General features: G+C 35.7%; 1 protein-coding gene across 2 annotated transcripts in view; it reads right to left on the reverse strand.

The window, feature by feature from the left end:
- LOC149136609 (uncharacterized) overlaps positions 1-13,174 on the reverse strand; it is a 112,630-nt gene that overhangs the window by 73,063 nt on the left and 26,393 nt on the right. The window contains exons 1-2 of one of the 2 annotated variants that reach the window (XM_089349309.1): positions 10,477-10,748; positions 3,849-4,034 (exon numbers count right to left, since the gene is read on the reverse strand). The gene's annotated coding sequence lies outside the window, so the exon portion shown is untranslated. Of the gene's footprint in view, positions 1-3,848; positions 4,035-10,476; positions 10,749-13,174 lie in introns of those variants that run through there. The other variant, XM_089349310.1, reaches the window with a different exon arrangement.

A 13,174-nucleotide genomic window follows, 5' to 3' on the forward strand; every position in this document is an offset into this window, starting at 1 on the left:
TGATGTTAGTTCATTAATTTTAAATTTCTTGCATTCCCTATTAACGATTCCAGCATATGAAATAAAATCTTTGTTCCTCTGTTTTTGTAACATTCATGCATTGCCAGCATGTATTAAATAAGGTGCTTTTTTTGCTGAAAATCTTTAATAGAATATTCACCGTTTCTTCAAAACAGATTTCACCCAGTTTCTTTGGTAATGTGTAATTTCAATATATTTCATGCTCAGCTGGTGCCAACTTTCTCAACAAAACTCAAGTTTCTTTCTTGCTTTGCCAGTCGCAACATTCTTCTCTAAAAATTTCCTCATATCTTCTAAAGTAAGAAGAGAAAGTAGTACCTTCCTCTGGGTTATATACAAACTCTCTGATCAAGTTTGCAACAGTGTCAGGGGTGATCAAACTAAATGTATTTTCTGTTTTCTTCTGTATCAGTTGTACTAACAGTTGCTGTTGCTTCTGAAATTCTAACAACTAATGTTGTTATTGTTTCTGTAATTCACTGACTGAAGTTAGTAAACCTTCCATGTTCAAGCAAAAATTAGTCCAGTATGAGCTTCGAATAAGCTTCTTGCCAAAAATGTTATGACATGGGTTTATACATCTGGTGTAAAAGGGTATTACACTAATAAATAGTTGGTTGTGGTTATCTAAAAATAACCTATTGCAGAAATATATGTTAACACAGAATGCACTACTCAAATGTAGATATAATACTCAGTATTCACTGTTCAACTACTGACTGTTAAACCAGCGCACGTTGAACTAACACAGTTAACCAAAACTGTTGAACTAACCACCATCAACTACCTCCTTGACAGTTCACTCAGTTCTTATTTATTGTAATCAGTTAGTTCACCTTCAGTTGTGTGGGGGTGTTCAGGATTATATACATGTATGAATATATATAAATGTGTGTGTGTGTGTGTGTGTGTGTATGTATTATTTAAAATGTATAGTATTAAATATCTATCATGGTTGATCTTATCAATCAGTTTCACGTAAAGAATACAATGGAGTGTTATGTAACAAACTGATTATATAACTTTACGTTATATTGGCTAACTCTGATGACAGAGTTAGCCAATATGGAAGGGAATATGGTGACTGGTCTCTATTGTCAGAGGTGGATTAGTACAACCGGTCAGCAGCTGCTGTGTAAAAGGTGGTGGAATGAAAAAGGGCCAAGGGATTAGTTTAAGAGTTATGTCTCTTGGTTGGGTATGCTATGAAGCCGGCAAGAGTTGCCTTGAAGTGGGGAAAGTGTATATTATTAACGTGGTGCTCCTATGGAGATGGGGTGTGTGGTATGTGTAGCGGTGTCATATGTATAATTTTTTTCAGGGGTGTAGGTATATATACCTGCACACCCTACCATGACTCCAATCACAGGTCTCCTGTCTTGGCCTTCTGCAAATGACCTTCCACCAATGCCCTTGAGCCTGGCAAAAAGAGTTTGACCAAAGTACACACCAAGGCACCTATATACACACATGCAGACATCCCACAAAATAAACTGTCTCCTACCACCCCCAACACATACCCTTTCACACAAATTGTACACCCACATATACACAGACCCCACACACACGCACACACAATCCCCACCCCACAGCTTTATCCTTTACAGAAAGAAAACAGACAAACAAACACAACTATATATACCTACACCCCTGGAAAAAATTATATATATGACACCACTACACATACCACACACCCCATCTCCATAGGAGCACCACATTAATAATACACACTTTCCCCACTTCAAGGTAGCTCTTGCCGGCTTCACAACATACCCAACCCAGGGACATAACTCCTAAACTAATCCCTTGGCCCCTTTCCATTCCATCACTTTTTTCACAGCAGCCGCAGACTGGTTGTGCTAATCAACCTCCGACAATAGAAAGCAGTCACCATATTCCCTTCCATATTGGCTAACTCTGATGATCTTAAAGTTATATAATCGGCTTGTTACCTAACACTCCATTGTATTCTTTACACAAAAACGATTGGCAATATCAGCCATGATAAATATTTAATATTATACATTTCAAATGATATACCCACTCTTCTGACTGATATACGAGTGCATCTTTTCCTGACTTATGGTATCTTAGACAACTCACACACACAAACACATATATCTATATGTATACACACACACACACATACACACACACACAAACACATATATCTATATGTATACACACACACACAATACATAATATATAAAATTTCTCATCATAGAAATACAGAATTATATAAAAAAAATTATGTAATTTAAAAAAAAATATTGCTTTCTCAGAGCTTTCTGGAAAGACTTTTCAGTAATATTATATAATAATGGTTTTAGTTTCTTTTACAGAATATATTTTTGTAAAGTTTAATCCATGAATATAACAAGTAACTGCATATTTATTGCTTATTTGATATGAACTGTACTTACTGTGTGAATCACTTGTCTGAGTATTTTTCTGATTTTGAAATAACTTTGCTTTTTAGGAAAAGTGTTCTTGTATTATTTATTGGTTTCAGTCATTAAATTATTTCTACATTAGGGCATTGACTTCATAGATATAGTTGATTATATTGACTAATACTTATTCTTTCTACTTTAGAAGAATGAAAAAGTCAGCCAGGTTGGGATTTAATCATATGGAGCAAGTACAGGAGCTCTTGAGCAAAGTGGACATATTGCTCTTTGACTAAATGTCAGGTACACCAAAGTCATCACCGACAGTATCCTCCTGGACCATCCATCTTTAGTGACAACAAGAAGCACTGCTCTGAGGGAAGTCAAAGACTTCAAATACATAGGTTCATGGTTTAACTCATCAGAGCAAGCCCTCAAAATGTAAAAGGTAGCTTGCATTGTAGGATTTGAGCAGTATGGCCAATGTATATGGAACTCTATCCTTCCATGACTCAGTTTCTTCTATGCAACAGTAGAGTTTGCTTTACTACATTGTTGTGAATACTGGATCCTGAAACCAACTTTGCAAAAGTCTCTGAATGGTTGCTACATCAGAATGCTGTTTGCAGTGCTTAACATCAAACAGAATGAGCATATTAAGCAACAAGCACCTTAAGTGAGAAACTAACAGTCAGAAGAATGAGGCTGACTAATCACTACCAGAGACACTGAGATCTTCCAGCCAGCCAATCAGTTGGTGCTACGGAAACCAATACAAGGGTATTGAAGGAAAGGGTGTACTACATCAATATTCATGGATTTTTTAAAGAAAGATGTAGAAGCAAAAACTATTGGTAAGTTAGCAATATGCATGCAAGATTGATATGATTATAGGCATTATTGGAAAACTTGTCTGAAGGTATCTAAATAATAATAATAATAACAAACCTCCACCAAGGCAACACTAACATCCTCTCAACAATTAGCCAGAGATGATTTTTAAAATGAGAATATTTGAAATAAACTCAACTGCTCTCACAAACAAGAATACTAAAAATGAACCCGATCACTCTCAAAAATTAAGGAAAACAAAACGAAAAATAATCCAGAATCCTTGTCTGGTACCAGATCGATCCCAAAATCTAATCAATTTGTGCCAGTCATGAGGCCAAACATCCCTGGAAATTTCATCCGAATCCATCCAGCGGTTCTTGAAATATCTTGTCCATAGACAAACAAACAAACAAACATGACTGAAAGCAATACCTCTGCCTTAGTGAAGGCAGAGGTAATAATATAAATGTCTTATGATGCTCTACAAAATCTTCCATATATCATACATAAACATCGTTTTCTATTTCTATCTTTATTGTATAACTCTGATATTCTCTATAGGCCATTTTCAAAGGACAGAAAGTTTTGATATTTATCACTTACTCTCATTTTCCCTGTGCTGGCATTGGGTAGTTGGATCATGCTGTCTATAAGGCTCTAAATTGTAAAATCTGGCCTTACTATTTTCCTTCTTTGTTTTCCTTGGACTAGTTGTAGTACATCAGGCAATCTTGATGATTTATTTTGTTTAAACATAAAGGCCACTTTCTTTATAATGTTGACAGCACACTGTAATTAGTAGATAAATTCTGTTAGTAACATGATTAGTGCAGGGGATGGAGAGAGTGAAAATATTAGTGTTTGGGTATGAATGGAAGAAAATAAATTTCAAAGACATGAGAACCTATGTTGGATTCAAAGGCTTTTTTCTTTCATACTGAAGACAGATAAAATGTAGCATAACAAAGCGGGTTATATGCCAAAAGAACATGAATATAAAATGCTGAGAATCTGCAATTAAAAGAGAATAGGAATGAGTTAAATATCAGTTTGATGTACAGTATTAATTTTGAAAAAAAAAAAAAATAATAATAAATACAAGTGAATTGAGAAAATTGCTGGGCACCAATGTAGATACAAATTACTTGATTGGATATTGTTTGTAGATCTTGAGTTTAAATCCACTGTAGATATTTTGTTGGGCATTACATTTAATTCTATCTAATTTCAATCCATCATGTAAGTGAGTGGAGGCAGAGAATAGATACCAGATCAGCTGAGAATGTTATTTATGATATGCTGACCTCATATTCCTAGGTGAGTTATTTTTCATCTACTTAATGCTATAAAATTAAAGCTAATCAATGACTTTTGAAATCTCTGAAGGGAATTACATCAGAGGCATAGGCTGAGTGCAGGAGAAATTGCTGGAATAGTGTGGCTATGTGGTTGGATGAAAGACAGCTAACAGTTAATAGAAACTACCTACTGAAAAAAGTAGACAAAAGAAGACATGTGAGAAATTATGTGGATTTATTCTGAGAATGTTTTGCTACACAAATGAGATGACACACAACCAAGTTACATGGAGCACTATATTGAAAGTCTGTTCAATAATTTCAGTAGTGAAAGTTACTTACTTTTAAAAACAAACTATGGAAGAGATGGGAGAAATTGTTTTGATTAAATCTGAGAATGCTTGTGAGAATGCATTACAAAGAAATGTTGTGTCTATTTCTATCTGGCATAGAAAAAATATCAGCAAAAAACAAGGAAACAGACAATTATGAATCAAATAGTGGACACACATAAAAATGAAAAAAAATCACTCTCAGGTAGCAAAAGCAATTTTAATGGACTACAATATTTAAGTGAATAATGAATGAATTAATTAATGAATAGGTAACATTTAAAGAACAGTTTAGTGATTGGAAATAGCTAAAAGTGATTTCATGGAGAATTGAGTAGTGTTAGACCAAAGTTGGTGCTTAAAGGGAGTGACTGCTTAAAAGGATATAATGAATGAAGGAAAGTCAACTTCATTGTTACTCCATAAGTATTTCATATGTATTCTTGCAATATGTTACTCATTCTTACATCTAATCATAGGAGGAGTCAATTAGATCGACCCTAGTATGCAACTGGTACTTAATTTATTGACCCCGAAAGGATGAAAGGCAAAGTCAACCTCAGCAGAATTTGAACTCAGAACATAAAGAGAGACAAAATACTGCTAAGCAAACTGGGAGAAATGCTTAGTGATATTTTGTCTTTATGTTCTGAGTTCAAATTCCACTGAGGTCAACTTTGCCTTTCATCCTTTGAGGGTCGATAAATGAAGTACCAGTTGCGTACTGGGGTTGGTCTAATTGACTGGCCCCCTACCCCAAAATTTTGGGCCTTGTGCCTAGAGTAGAAAAGAAGAGGCTATAAAGTCTAGAAAGGTTTGGTATTCACTGATTCTTGAATATCAAGAGCAAGACCTTCCCACCAGGTGTTCTGTATCTTCCTGAGTGATCACTGCAGTAGGGATTTTGTATTCTTATAATGGGAAAGTGCTAGATTCTGCTACACAACTGATAACCTGCTGTGCAGTAATAAATTATGGGCATTGTACTTTCCAGGCAGAAGTCTCTGAACCTCAGCATAATTTCCATCAAACTAGTCCCTGTGACTGATTGTAGCATATCCCAGTGTTTCAGCAGCACATTGAAATACCTGGTCTCAGAACTCCTTCCAAGTTGTAATATTTTCAATGCTGGATATGATTCTGAAGTTCTTTCCTTAATGCACATTCAGATGTCAAGGAATGCTAGCTGGGCCTCTTTTCTCTTTCACTCTAATTATTATTCAGAACTTTGCTCATACCAAGCAGTGATCACACCAAGCATTACAAGTATCAAAGATATCATACATGTGAATGATATTCATAATCCAGCAAAGTCAAACCTTAAACCTTGGATGCATCCATGTTCTTGGGTGATCACCTTTGTGCTTAAAGTGAAGGCTAGCAATGCAAAAACCATATTCATCTCAAAGCTCTAGGAGCATGAGACCATTGTTATTCATCTTCCCCTACACTGAAATACCCAAGAGAGTTCCATGTTTGCTAATCTATTCCAACCTGAGAATTGAAATCTCTCAGTAGAATGATATTCATGAGTACAGCTCTCAGCTGGGCATAGAAAGTTGTTTTATCTTCATCAGAACTGGTCAGAGTAGGAGCATAAGCACTTATCAGAGTAAATCACCCATTTCTCAAGTGCAGATGCTGAGTCATCAAATTATCGTTTATAGGGAAAGGAAGCTTTTCCATCTTGAGGATTTCAGATCAAACTGCAAAACCAATCCAGTCCTGCTGTGCTCCTCTTTTGGTTTTACCCTTCCAGAAAAACATGGCTCCACCTCCAACCCCCTCAAGCTGACCATCACCTTCCAAATATGTCTCTGGAAGAACAGCTATAACTGTTATAGTGGTTCAGTTCAAGAGCAACAAATACCAACATTCACTGTTGTCAACCAACAGAGTACACACTTTCCAACATGAAATATTCATATTCTGTCCAGATTTTATAGATATTTTCCTATTTTCCCAAATGCAAGTTGCACTAAACTGACCAGAGAGAAGACAGGAAATTTTTAGTTCACCTTTTCTAGAACCACCCCAGTCCCTGCATGAGCAGTGCCCTCCCCAAATGGAACTGCTCTGACACCCATACAGCAACTGAATCCCATCATTGTCTTAGGCAATAAAGGGATAACTTTATATCTAATATGGACCACCTAAGTGGAAGTCACTGACTAAATGCTTCCATAGATTGTGCCAGGTCTGCTTACATCACCACCTTCCCATCGCCACAGGACTTTCAAATTAAAAAAATAAAAAAAAAGTAAAGTTAAAAGTGAAAGGTTAAAATGTGTGAAATTAAAAAATGTAGGGTTAAAAATGTATAGATAAAATTAAGCAGCAATGCCCATGTAGAAAATCAGCAATGCCAGTGCAAAATTTTCAGTTTAATAAGGTTTGCATGACACCTCATAAAGCCTTTCTACCCTTTTGATATGATCCAGAGACAAACCAAGGTAAGATATCTAGTGCCAATATGGTTTGCAGGCTTAGGAATGTGGGTGTGCCATGATCTCAAGCACATGCAAAAATTCACCAAAATGTCCAATGCCATGTTTTGCATATCTGGTTTTATATCAGAGTGACCTCCTAGAGACATGTTTTAACAAAAGCTGAGTGGTACCTCACTCCCACTGGTCTTTCAGCATGCTAGGCACTAACCCAGAGTTTCTGAGTGCCTCTGTTCTTGTTAGATAGTTGTTGAACTTACATTCAATTCATTTGTCTTTTTAACAGGTTTTGTTTTTAGTCCTGCTGGATTCCTAGTAACCCACCTCACCAGGCCAACTTGGTGGAGGTGCTGGTTTAGTTGCCAACAATCCAGCCATGCAACAGTTTGTACTGGATTCCTTGTAACTTGTTGCACCCGAGATAAAGTACTTTTCAAATGACCCAACATATACATACAACAGGCTTCTTTCAGTTTCCATCAACCATATCCATTCACAAGGCTATAGTGGAAGTTACTTGTCCAAATTAGCTTGCAGTGAGAGTGAACCCAAGACCACATGGCCGGGAAGCAAATTTCTTCCCACACAGCCACACTACATCTCACAATCACATTTTTTTTCTGTATTGGCATGAATAAGAAATCAATAATTAGAGTAAGATCTAAACCTCCCAACATAGTTCATGCTACCCTGTGACCTGGAGTTGATTCCTTCTTGGTGACATCTCATTTTACTTGAACTACTAATGTCTTTAGGAAGAAGTGTGAGCTTTACATCACATTTTCCCATATAATATAAGGCCTTTTATTAACCCTTTAGCATTCAGATTACTCTGTTAAATGTAATGCTTATTTATTTACATTGAGTTAATTATCTTGTAACTCTGAGATTTCCGTGAGGTGGGTGCTTATTTTAAAATCTCATTGTAGGGTTGGTGAGAGAAGCCAGATCTGACTGGTTTGAAATAAAAGAATATGAATATTTGTATTGGATATAGCGAGTTTAAATGATAAAGAGTTTAAGTGAAAGGAATCAAAAATGATGACTTTAATATGCTTACAACCTCAGATTGATAAAGAATGAAATATGTGGTGTTCACACCTATTCCAAGATATTCTCAAGGAAATTAAGTACTTTTAGCCTCACCTGAGGAACTATCTGTAATCTATGGTACTGGCCACATAATTATATAATTGCATTATGGATGTGAAACTTAAAACTTTTTGCGAAAGAAGAAAAATGGAAGTTGAAATGTTTGTTTAAGTGTTAAGAAAGAAAATGGTTCCAAGTAAAGGTAGCTTTAGGAAATAGCTTTTGAAATCCAAACATTGTTTTGGATCCACCAGGTTTATTCAAATAGCTTCAACAAAATCTCAATATTTGATGGAAACAATAAATCAGTTTTTCAAAGTGTTTAACAAATTCAGAATTAATGTTTTTTAATGTTGGAGAGGTCTTATTTGTTAATGTTACAAGGACGAGAATTGCTAAGCCATAATTAAATCATGTTCAATACTAATAAATTATGTATCTGTGTTGTGGGTGTATACACACACACACACACATATGTATGTATGTGTGGGGGTGGGTGGGGAGGGTTCTAATTATTGGTTGAGTCCCACTGCATGATACCTTGCCATATCTTCTACTGTGAGAGGATTTGGTAGATGGAAACTGAAAGAAGCCTGTTGTATATGAGTATATGTATGTGAGTGTATTACTGTATTCTTATTTCTTTATTGCCCATGAGGGGCTAAATACAGAGGGGACAAACAAGGACAGACAAAGGGATTAAGTTTATTACATCAACCCCAGTGCATAACTGGTACTTAATTTATCAACCCCGAAAGGATGAAAGGCAAAGTCGACCTCGGCAGAATTTGAACTGAGAACGTAACGGCAGACGAAATACTGCTAAGCATTTCGCCTGGCGTGCTAATCTTTCTGCCAGCTCGCTGCCCTTGCTAACCTTTCTGCCAGCTCACCGCCCAGTATTACTGTATTCTTGCCCTGACAACATGTTATAGTTGTAAGCAAGTGTCAATGTCATACAAGCAGTGTCCTTCTTTTCCAGTCTTCTGTGAAAACATGCCCTAGTCATGGGGAAATATTACATGGAAACAAGTGAGGGTTGGTGACAGAAAGAGTATCTGGTCATAGAAAATCTACCTCAACAAATTTCGTCCAACATGGAAAAGTGGATATTAAAATGATGATGATCATCATCATCATACAACCCTGAAGTACAGATCTTACGCCAAATCAAAAAGAAACTAATAGTATAAAAAAAAGTATAATGAAAATAACAATGACTCAATTTAATGGAACAAATTGTTCAAATAACATTAAATTATAGATTCTGCAAAGCCTAATTGCATTTAGAAGAATAAAAAGACACGAAGTAATTAATTAGAAATGTTGCTATTGTCAGAACAAATGTGGCATAAGCGAATCCCCCAAATCCAGTCTTGGGATATGCAACAGTTAATAATAACAATGACAGACATTTTCTAGAGAAATCTGGAGATATAAACTAGCTTTTAATTAGGAAGGCCCTTTTCCTTTACTCTATCGGAAATCGAAACCTCGTTAACTCGTATCGCCTAGAATTTACCATAAGACAAAATGGAACTTTTAGGAAATATGAACAAATTGCAAAATTAAAAAATTGAAGTCCAATAAAATTAAGTTAAAACAAAATAAAAAAAAAACGAATTACATTGAAAGACGAAGTTTTGGAGTCAATCCAAACATCGATTGAAACAATGAACAATTAAAAGTGCTGAATTGACTGGAAACTAGGTTAAGGCTAGAAAATGCACATCCTAATAGATTATATAATACACATTTGCTTACACACACTATTACTAATACATAATAGCAGTACACATACATATTAAATTCAATGTATATTAACATACAACGCATTATTGCTAAAATATACAAAAAACACTAATACGCAAACAGACACACAAGTGCCAATACATTGCTATTAACATACTAACACATTTACTAATGTCAAAACACTAATACAGATACACACACAGTATCGTGTAAACACACACACTTTTGATATCACTAGTACTATAACAATATTAACAAGAACATAGTAGCACTAACATTAACAATAATAGACACACTAGTTAATACATACAGAAACATGCAGACACAATGAACCCAGCATGCTTGAAAATGAAAGTAGTTGTAACAGCTTAGTGAAATGGACAGAAAGATGGGAAAGGAGAGAGCGTGTTGGTGAGTGTGTAGATAGATGTAGATATGAAAAGGAGTGTGTTTGTATGAGTGTGTAAGAAAGAATGAAGAGGGTGGTAGTCATTTGGTGAAGTTGGTGTTTATGTAATTGTTTGCGCATTCATCTGTTTAAAGAGTTAAAAAAAAACGATGTAAAGAGAAAGAGTGTAAGAGAGAATATATTGGAAAGATAGAGGAGAGAGAGAGAGAGAGAGAGATTTACTGGAATTGGATGTAGAAAGTGTATGTGTGTGTGTGTGTGTGTGATAGAGAGAGAGAGAGATGTGCGAAGGAGTTTGTGTGGACCAAGCATTGCTGTTTACATATTGCAGCAAGACGTCACACATCTCAATATCACTGCAGTGCTGTGCTGTTGATCTTGCACTGCTGCAGATGATCAATTATATTCACGCATCCCTCCATCACTGGCGCGCACACATTCAACATACAATGGCTCCTATTTTCTGTCCATTGCACTATTTTCCTTTTTTTTTTTTGCTTTGTTTTTGTTTTGATTTTTGGTGTGTGTATCTATGTGTTGTCTTTCACGCACTCTGGGTACTATATTTCTCTCCTACATTGCTTCTGCTTTTTTCTCTTTTTCTTTCACTATCGTTTTGTTTGTCACTCTCTTCTTGTTCTTACATCCAAATGTGTCTGATACTCTGTTATCTGTTTCTTTTTCTTTTATTTTCTCTTTATCTTTTTCTACATTTTACATCCACTCTCTTTTTCTTCCCATCGTTTTTATTCCTCTCGATTACTTATATATATATGACGCTATGTTGTGTTCTCTCTTATTGCCGCCATTTATTACTTCCTCTCTCTTTTCTGTCACGCACACACTCTCTATCTTTCTCTTTTTCAAACTCTTTTCTTTTGACTGTTTACATCCCAGCAGGATTATTTATGAGCTGACCAACACCATCAAGTGTTATGGACATTATTCAAACATCATGTGATGGTAGCTCGATGAACAAACATGCCATTGAATTCTTTCTTCTATTTCTTCATCCTCCCCCTCTTTATTACGCTTAAATCCCATCAGATCTGCATCCGCGTGTTGTGTGAGTGTTTGTATTTCTAGTATGGTCGGTTGCTTATTGTCTACCTGATCGAATAACTAATGACTTAAGTAAAGTGATATTTATGTTGTTACTACTACTACATGTTCAATTATTGATGCTACTGTTGATCGTACTATTGCCTATTGGAAGAGAGCAAATGTCTTAACATCGAAGTAAAGAACTGAAGTTCTGCGTCAAATTTTGTTAGTTCATTTCCTAGAGTCGTGAGACATTACAAATCCCTTTACTTCAATTTCTTCACTGAATCAAGGTTACCACTTGGTCTTCATACATCTAACAGTTGGTTGCTGCGATAATCACAAAGCCATCATTCAGCTCCCCTTCTATTATAAGCTATACAAACCTTTTGTAACATTTACCAAGGGTCATGTTATCTAAATTACGGACAGCAATCAATATTCTTTATATAGATTTTTTTTTGACAGGTTCTAAATATAAAAGAAAGGAATGACACTCGTTTATTCTTATTATTTGAACAAGTTTACAAAAATATACCAAACTTGAAATGCTTCGATAAATTTCATTGAAGAAAAGAATATTTTTGTTACATAGTTTTAGGCTTAACTTAGACGTCTTCTAGAGTTGAACGACACTGAATACACCAAAGAGGCAATTGTGTTGTTAGTCCTGATCAAGCAGACCTATTATCAAAGCATTTCGTCAGTGACCACCTCCTTCGTTATCCGAAGTGTCCTGATATTTTAAGTCTGTAGGATATGGTATGAGGTAGATCTGGTTGCTCATGAAATTAATGTGCAAGTGGCTGAGCACTCCACAGACATGTGTACCCTTAATGTAGTTCTCAGGGATATTCAGCTTGACACATCAACATGAACATGACTCTTAAGTAAATGGCCCAAACCAAAATTAATACTTAAACAATTACCAACTTCTGAAACTCTAAGGCAAAAAGCAAAACAAATTATCTATTTGCCTGTGGGGTACTATTTATGTTTAGAATTATTATAGTTCACTTTGGTGGATAACAAAAATGATTTCTGAGAAATGTGAGCATATCCTCTTGGAGTAAATTTTCTGTTATTCTATCAATAGTTTAAACGTAATGTGAAGAATAGAACTCCTACTATTCATGACTGATGCACTTTTCAGTAACCAAAAGATTTCTGGAGGCCTAGCCAAAAAAGAAAAAACAAAGACAAATGTGACATCCAGCCAGCCAGTCGATTCAAGTGAAATGATGCAGTGGCCACCGATGAGCCATCGCTCTTGTAACTGCTTCACCAAACATTCACCATACTATGTCAAAACTGGCATAAAAAGGAAGAATTCTTCTTATAAAGCAATATTTGTGCACTTTGATTAACCCAACCAGTTCTATCAACTAACATGTAAATAACAAATCTTATTCTTCTCTGAAACACAAATATCTTAACCTATTTCTGTTGTTCAGGCTACTCTTTATATTCAAACTTCTTTATTAAAGGTGGCATTGTCTGTTGTCCATGCTGGCATAGGTTGGATGGTTTGACCAGAGCTGGTAAGCTGAGGGGC

This window comes from Octopus bimaculoides, chromosome 3 (assembly GCF_046866305.1).
Source record: "Octopus bimaculoides isolate indiv1 chromosome 3, ASM4686630v1, whole genome shotgun sequence".
Lineage (NCBI taxonomy): Eukaryota > Metazoa > Mollusca > Cephalopoda > Octopoda > Octopodidae > Octopus > Octopus bimaculoides.